The sequence below is a fragment of the Heterocephalus glaber genome, unplaced genomic scaffold (genome assembly GCF_053883595.1).
Source record: "Heterocephalus glaber isolate CG9 unplaced genomic scaffold, H.glaber_assembly_v1.0 deba00001755, whole genome shotgun sequence".
Taxonomy (NCBI): Eukaryota; Metazoa; Chordata; class Mammalia; order Rodentia; family Bathyergidae; genus Heterocephalus; species Heterocephalus glaber.
In genome coordinates this window covers 6,889,492-6,897,307 of record NW_028258453.1, presented here as the reverse complement: position 1 = coordinate 6,897,307, position 7,816 = coordinate 6,889,492, and the positions used below count along the sequence as shown (strand labels likewise).

Here is a 7,816-nt window from a genome sequence, read left to right as displayed (position 1 = left end):
GATTGGACAGTTCACACAGCCCGCCCCTTCATCACTGATTGGCTCCTGTTCTATTGCCTTCCCTCCGGGTCAAGAAAAAGAAACAAACCCCTACCTGCCAGTGGGTCCCAAAATAAAGATTACAGTGCAGAGACTTCAGGACAGGCAGGCTTCTACAATGTTGACTTCACTTCGCATGGGGGCCCCTTGCTTTTAAGTGCTCTGTCCCGGTCTTTTCAGTGCTTTTCCTGTTTTCTTAAAGGATTCAGAAGACTCTTCCTGAAAATGGACCACAGATATATTAAGAACGTCCAGCTCAAGGGCTGCGGATTTAGCTCAGTTGTGGGAGTTGGCTTGGCAAACGCAAGGTCCTGAGTTCAATTCCCAGTACAAAAAGAAAGAAAAAGAAAAAGAAAAAGAAGGTCTATGGTCAATGTTCTAGGTAAGAATCAACCCCAGGATGTCAGAAAATCTCCTGAGTCCAGCCCAGGCCTTGACACAATGGAATAGAGTGAGGGCAGGTCATTTGAGAAATATATTTGGGAGTGAGGCAGCAGGCTTTATTTTAAAGATTTTCACGCTATCTCTCCCCATTTTTAGCCAAGAAAATGAATACATGCCCCCAAAAGGAGCATTATTATTGCAGAAATGAAGACATTTGAATTAATCGATAGCAATAATCTGCAAGAGAGCAAAGATGAAACACAAACATTTCCAATCTCCCAGAAAAGCTTATTCAGGCTCATAGAACAAACTGAATTATTTTTCTGGTTCCAGGGATTGAACTCGGGTGCTTGCGGTTTTGAGGCAGGTGGCAAAACCACTGAGCTAAATCCCCAGCCCTAACAAACTGAATTCTGAAAGGACACATATTGCCACGAGTGAGGGTCAGCACGATTGGGGAACTGGAGCCCCACTTCTCATCCACTCAACCCTATCCTGGTGATGAGGCAGGGAATCTTAGGACTTCAGATTCTAAGCTCATCGTGCCCTGAAGTTCCTTCCTCACGTATTGAATCTCTGCCTCTTCAGGACTTTAATATTCCTAGAAGGAATTACCTGGAGCCATGTGATACGCTTAACAACTTACTTGGCTTGAGGTGTGTCTGACCTAAGGTGAGTTGACCTAAGGGACCTAATCTGATCCCTGGATCCTTCCTCTCTGGCTCCTTCCACACTGTCTGACTCCTTATGTCTTAAAATGTATCTTGGACTGGGGATTTAGCTCAGTGGTTTCGCCATCTGCTACGCAAGCGCAAAGACCCGAGTTCAATCCCCGGTACCCCCCCCCCCCAAAAAGTATCTTTTTCCCTTCATTTCTATTTGTCAAGATACTTTTGCATTGGAAATAGTCAAACCCAGACTGTAGTCTGAAACAATGAGACAAATATAGGCCTATTTTTCTTTAAGTTTGTATGCCAGGTATATTGTACTTGTAACTAATTAAACAAGTAAGTAAATATATAAATAAATACCTAATACAATTCAGTTAGGAGCCTGTCCTAAATAATCTTGCAAATGCTTCAATTAATTCTCCAAATAATTATATAAATGCATCTTTTCAATGACTGATATTTACAATTTTATTTTTATGTTTCCGTATTTCAGTCTGATTCCAGCAACTCTTTTCCTATCAAAACCACTCATTTCCTCTTTAACCCAGTCTCCTCTATCCAGGCAGAACTAACTCAGTGCTAACAGGCATATGGCAATGAAGTCATGCTAAAACAAACACGATGCCACAGACAACTTGACTCCTGTTACACAGTATTTTGCAAGCGGATGGAAGCCTCCATTATTACCTACCAATTTGCCTTATACGTATTGACTTAGAAAAACACATGAAGAATAACCACAATAACATGAATATATGTGTGGGAAATCAGTCTAACATTCCTGAGTATAAATACTTTTTCCCCTGGTACCGGGGATTGAACTCAGGACCTTGCGCTTGCAAGGCAGGCTTGGCTCTGCACCACTGAGCTAAATGGTTGGCCCAAAATTCCACAACATTTTGAGGGGGAGGAGAGGGTGGGTGGTACCAGGAATCAAACTCAGGACCTTGCATTTGTGAGGCAAGTCCATTGCCATTGAGCTAAATCTCCTGCCCCACATCCCTGAGTATATTAAATCAAGGTAACATAGCTCTTCCATCCTCATGTGCCTAAAAGTTTACATGCTGCCTTTTCCTTCTGGAAAATAACTCTCCATATCATTACATGAATCACAAGTGCACATGCTTCAGGTCTCATTCAAATGTTGCAAATCCCTGACATAGTCTTTCAACATTTCTGAAGACCAAAGGACCCTTGGCCTACCTTATCACATTTTATTCCAAGCTGCCATGCTCAATAGAAGATAATTTCTCACCTGAGCCCTGAGAAGCTGAAGATAGAGAAGAGATTTGTTCATCATGATTGTTGCTTCCTAGCATATATATATTTTCTTGCTAAGCTCACAATGTTGATAAAAAGAGAAAATTAAAAGTACAAGATGCTGTGAGAGGGCCAGGGATTTAGCTCAGTGTTTTTGCTGTCTGCGGCACAAGTACAAGGACCTGAGTTTGATCCCTGGTCCCACAAAAAAAAAAAAAAAAAAAAAAAGATGCTCTGAGAATATGAAAGAAGACAATGTGAAACTCACTAGCTCAGTGAATGAGGTGTCATTTCACCTTGAGTGCTTTGAGTAACACAAAGGATTCTTGTCAGGCAATGTTAACATAGCATGGATGGCAGACAAAGTAGTTGGAAGGAAAGGCATGTGGGTGTGCTGAGCATGGGGAGAAGCCAGTAGTAAACACTGAGTGTAGACCAGGAAGGAGGGGGAGACTCTGATAAATTTCTCCCTCTTGTGCCTGTAGAAGCCTAGTAAATTGTTTCAGCACCATTCAGTTTGAAGGAAAATTGTAGGTGGAATTAGGGGGACCTTTACTTCAATTTCCCTACATTTGAGAAAGTTCTATATTACTGTGCTTATGGATATTTGAGGAAACAGAATGTACCCAGTTGTCAGGGTCAGGGTAATGGACATTGCTGGAGATCCCTACAGTAGGTCCCAGCCTCCCGTGAGCCCCCAGAGCACCAGCTAAAGGTTAAAGAATAGATTGAACCAGACAAAGTGAAGCTGAGTCTTGGGTCCTGGCCAGTGCTGCTCTAGGCAACAAAGACAAAAGCCCCCAAGTGCATCCAGCATTTATTGAATACCATAGTGAGAAGGAATAGGGAGCTAGCAAGCTTTGAAACCATGGAATGAATTACTGCAGAACACCTTCCAGGATGGCAACAGGCAGGGCTGTTAGGGAGTAGGCACTGCTTATCTGGCTAGGATAGAAGAAACCTGTACTGAGATCAGGCACAATTAGCAAACAACCCACAGTTTAGTGAGGAGTCATAATTCAGGGGAAAGGATTTTAATTGGGGTCACACTGAATTCACCTGCCCATAATTCATCAGGGCCCTGCCACTTTACAGACTAGGACTGAGGCCTCAGTGACAGCCATTAGCAAAGGAGCAATACTAGCTCAACTCTGGTAGCTGCCATGCCTATTTGAGTCACACAGGGCTTTGGTCTGACTCCTGGTATAAAACAGGATAGCCCTATTAGGGAAGGCAAGAAGCACGTGCCACTCATAGCCTGCAAGTACTGGGCAAGGATGTCTCCCTACACCTAATATACATTTCTTCACATTTACAAGCTGTAAAAGACCTGAGAGTGGTGCAAAGTAGTTGTCAACAAAACGTGACTGCCTCTATGAGGGCATCTTCTATTGACATCATAAGCTCCAAGGGCTCAGGTTAAGGTGTTAAGGTAACTGGCAGCATCATGGAAGCTCCTAACACACCTACTCGTTCCTGCAATACACAATGCGATGACTAGATATTGGTGGAGAAGCAATACACAACCTTCAAAACCAAGGCGTTGTTGGTTTACCTGGGCTTCTCTCTCTCTGAAAAGAGACTTGTAATATTAGTGAAGAAAGGACTTCCCCATGTCTCAGTGGTGATGCAATTTATCATTTCCCACCAATGCAGGAGATTGGTTCTTTGGACACTTAAAATCCAAAAACCACCTAATATTTTTTAATATCATGGAATAGTCATTGGGTCAACCTCCCATAACCATGAGTAAGACAAACTTAGTCTCATTAGGAGCAAATGATCGGAAGAGGTCCCTTCAGAAAGCAGCCTTCACCTCCCCCTTGACTGAACTCTGCCTGGGCAGAATGTTGTGGTCTGTCGAAGTGCCACAGTCTCTGTAACTGTGGGTATCTGCATGAGTCTAGAGACCTTTTTGTGCAGGTGGGCAGTGATGTTTTTTCTGTTGTTCAGTTTTCACATTGTGAAATCTTCAGGATATGAACACATCAAGGACATACATACAGGGCATGTACCATGTCTTTGCTCTGTCAAGTAGGGCCATTTTCTTCCCTGTATTGTCCATTCTTAGCACCTTTGATATAGCACTCAACATTCATTCTATAATCCTCATTGTGCTGGGAACTTAGAGAGCTTTCGTGAGTGAGAGAGATGAGTTAGATCCTTTCCTTACTTTTTAATATTTCAATCTAAATCAGATGACATAAACCAACCCCTTCATAATGAGGGGGCACATAGAAGTTGGGAGTGTAATGGCAAAGTGCCAGCCAGTATACATAGCTCTAGTGTTACAGCTCAATGTATGTAGTCCAGGAGAATGGAAGACACACCTAGCAGTTTCAGAGGTAAAGGGTACAGCTTTATTCTTAAGGCCAATGGGTCAGTCTGGGACTTCTCCACAAAGAGATTGACTGTCCAACTCATTCAGAGCTGGATTATTATACATTTAGGGAAGGGCTGGGGTTGCAAGTTTCAATCCTTCATTTACACATGTGCCCAGCAACCTTATTGGTTACAGAATTTCACATACAGCAGGTTCATTGGTGACAGAGTGCACTGTGTTTTATCTTATTTGCATATGGCTGGAAGGCAGAGAAAAAAAAATTCCTGATTTGTTTGAAGGAGCCAGAGCCAGGAAGGCACAGGCATGTTAAAAGTAATGGAGGGAAGCCATCTTTCTGTGTTAGCAAGTTCAGCTTTAGCTATAGAGAAGTTTATTTCTTTTTCAGGAGTAGACTGTGTTCATGAGAAAGTCAGATGGCAAGTGATTTCCTCTGGGAAGTAAGTGGGGTCAGAGAGGAAGACCTGCCCCAAGAGGACAGATTCAAGAGCCAGAGGACCTCAGCCTGAGAAAGACCAACCACAGCAGAGGGGAGCAGCAGTAGAAATACAGACAAATACTTAAGTAAAAAGTTAACTGAGAACCATGTTAAGGGTCATGGAATTGAGTCCAGTCTTTGTCTTCCCAAGTATGCTCTACATGATACTACACTTCTAGAAATATTTCTCTATAAAATATTTTATGTCTACCAAAGTCTTAATAAAATGCAACAGCCTGTCCTTGCATGCACACCTGCTGCTCTGGCCTCCGGTCTGATCCAGCCTGGCCATGGCTTCAGTTTTGGAGGAGTTGCAGAAAGATCTAGAAGACATGAAGGTGTTGTTGGAAAAGGCCACTAGGAAGAGAGTACGAGATGCCCTGACAGCTGAAAAGTCCAAGATTGAAACAAAAATAAAGAATAATAAAGAATAAGGTGCAACAAAAGTCACAAAAGAATCCAGAATTTCTTGACAATGAAAAACCAGCTGCTGTGGTTTTTCCCATCACAATAGGATATACTGTGAAAATCAGTAATTACAGAGGGGATCAATCAGATAAGTTTGTGAAAATCTACATTACTTAACTGGAGATTGTCAAGCTCCTGCTGAGAATGTGCAGGTGCATTTCACAGAGAGGTCATGTGATCTTTTGGTAAAGAATCTAAATTGGAAGAGTTACTCTATGATTGTGAACAATCTCTTAAAACCCATCTCAGTGGAAGGCAGTTCAAAAAAAAATCAAGACTGATACAGTTCTTATCTTATGTAGAAAGAAAGCAGAAAACATGCAATGGGAATACTTGACTCAGGTTGAAAAAGAATGCAAAGAAAAAGAAAAGCCATCCTATGATGCTGAAACAGATCCTAGTGAGGGATTAATGAATGTTCTAAAGAAAATTTATGAAGATGGAGATGATGATATGAAGTGAACCATTAATAAAGCCTGGGTGGAATCAAGAGAGAAGCAAGCCAAAGGAGACACAGAATTTTGAGACTTTAAAGTCCTTTTGAGAAGTATTATGTGGAAATACTGCTATTTCCAATAAGGGAATGTTGGTGAGCTGCACATATAAATTTGACAGATAACTACAAAGCCTTCAAAGTAAAGGCACTGAATTCTCCATTTCTTACTGGAGGATTTATTCAAATGAGATATGCATGTTAAATATCACCCCCACCAAAAAAAAATGCAACAATAAGGCCGGGGATGTTACTCAGTGGTGCCAGGACCAATGGGCAAACACAAGGTCCTGAGTTTAATCCACCATACCACACACACACACCAAAACGCTGAGATTGTAATACAATTGCAAATACAATCACCTAGGTAACTGATTAAAAGAGGATTAAATGGGAAAACAAGGTAGAAAGTTCACATCCAATGAACAAGGAATTCCTGGCAAGGAAATGGACTATTTAGAATATCAATCACTGCTGTGCATCTCTAGGGGAAGTAAGTAAGTGTAGTACATTTTTTCTTCTTTATAATGGTAACTATCAGTGATTGTGACTCAATTGTCTTTCATAGTGACTTCTGCAGGGCTGGTCCTGTCAAACTTCCTAGAAGATATCTAATGAACTCACCTATTTACAATTACAAACTGGGCATGGAGGCACACACCTATAATCCCAGCACTCAGAGGGCTGAGCCAGAGGTATCACCAAGAGCTGAAAGCCCATTTAGGCTACATCTTGAATTTAAGGCCAGCCTGAAATACATAGTGAGTCCTTGCCTCAAAAATCCAAAACATGGGCAGCATCCACTGATAGACCTTGAACAATTTTGTTGTTTTTTTTTTGGTCGGAGGATGGAACTTGGGACCTTGCACTTGGGAGGCAGGAGGCGGAACCACTGAGCTAAATCCCCAGCCTGGCCTTGAACAATCTGTTGTTCTTTTTGTTTGCAGTAGGATACTAAAGGAAATAATCCCTATGCTTTCTGTCTTTATGGCAGCCGAGATTGATTTGGGCAGTACATCTTTATAAAATTCAATGCTCTTAAACGGGAAAAATGTGAATGCAATTTTCCTTTTTTTTTTTTATAGCAATGGATTTGTTGGTCACCTTGGATCTATCTCTTGTCATAACTGGCTTCTGTTTGTCATCCACACAACACCAGGATTTTAGACAAATGGGACTGATGTCATCTTGAAAGCTTCATTTATTTTGACTGTGATTTATTTGGAATGGAGACATTGTTTTTTAGGGAAAAAAACAAAACATGTCATGTAGGTTGTCTAAAAGTAAAATGCATTTAAAGTAAAAACCAAAACAAAACATGGGGCAGGGATTTAGCTCAGTGGCACTGCACCTGCCTCTCAAGCAGAAAGTCCTGAGTTCAATCCCCAGTACCAAAAAAAAAAGATTGAACAGAAAAAAAAAAAGATTGAACAACTATCCAAAACAAAACAAGAATATTTCAGCATGAAAGTTCTCATTAGATTTTTATTCCATGGTCTTAACACTTTGAAGCCTCAAAATTTGTCAAGGGTATACTTTGAGATACCTAAATTAGTTAAAGAGACTCCATTTTGTCTGAACTGCCCCAGTCCTGATGGGAACTGTCCTCTGTGTGAACTCTGAAGATGTGGGGGGGGGTCTTATCTCACATTTGTACTCCTATGTGATGTCTCAACACACCA

General features: G+C 41.4%; 1 non-coding gene and 1 pseudogene across 1 annotated transcript; both read left to right on the top strand.

Annotated features, from left to right (window-relative positions):
* Positions 1 to 5,463: 5,463 nt before the first annotated feature.
* On the top strand, positions 5,464 to 6,181 carry LOC147821271 (calcyclin-binding protein pseudogene; annotated as a pseudogene).
* An 850-nt stretch (positions 6,182 to 7,031) lies between these two features.
* LOC147821270 (small nucleolar RNA SNORA31) lies at positions 7,032 to 7,154 on the top strand. The gene has a single exon (XR_015447374.1). It is a non-coding gene; the product is annotated as a small nucleolar RNA SNORA31 (small nucleolar RNA).
* The last annotated feature ends 662 nt before the right edge of the window (positions 7,155 to 7,816 follow it).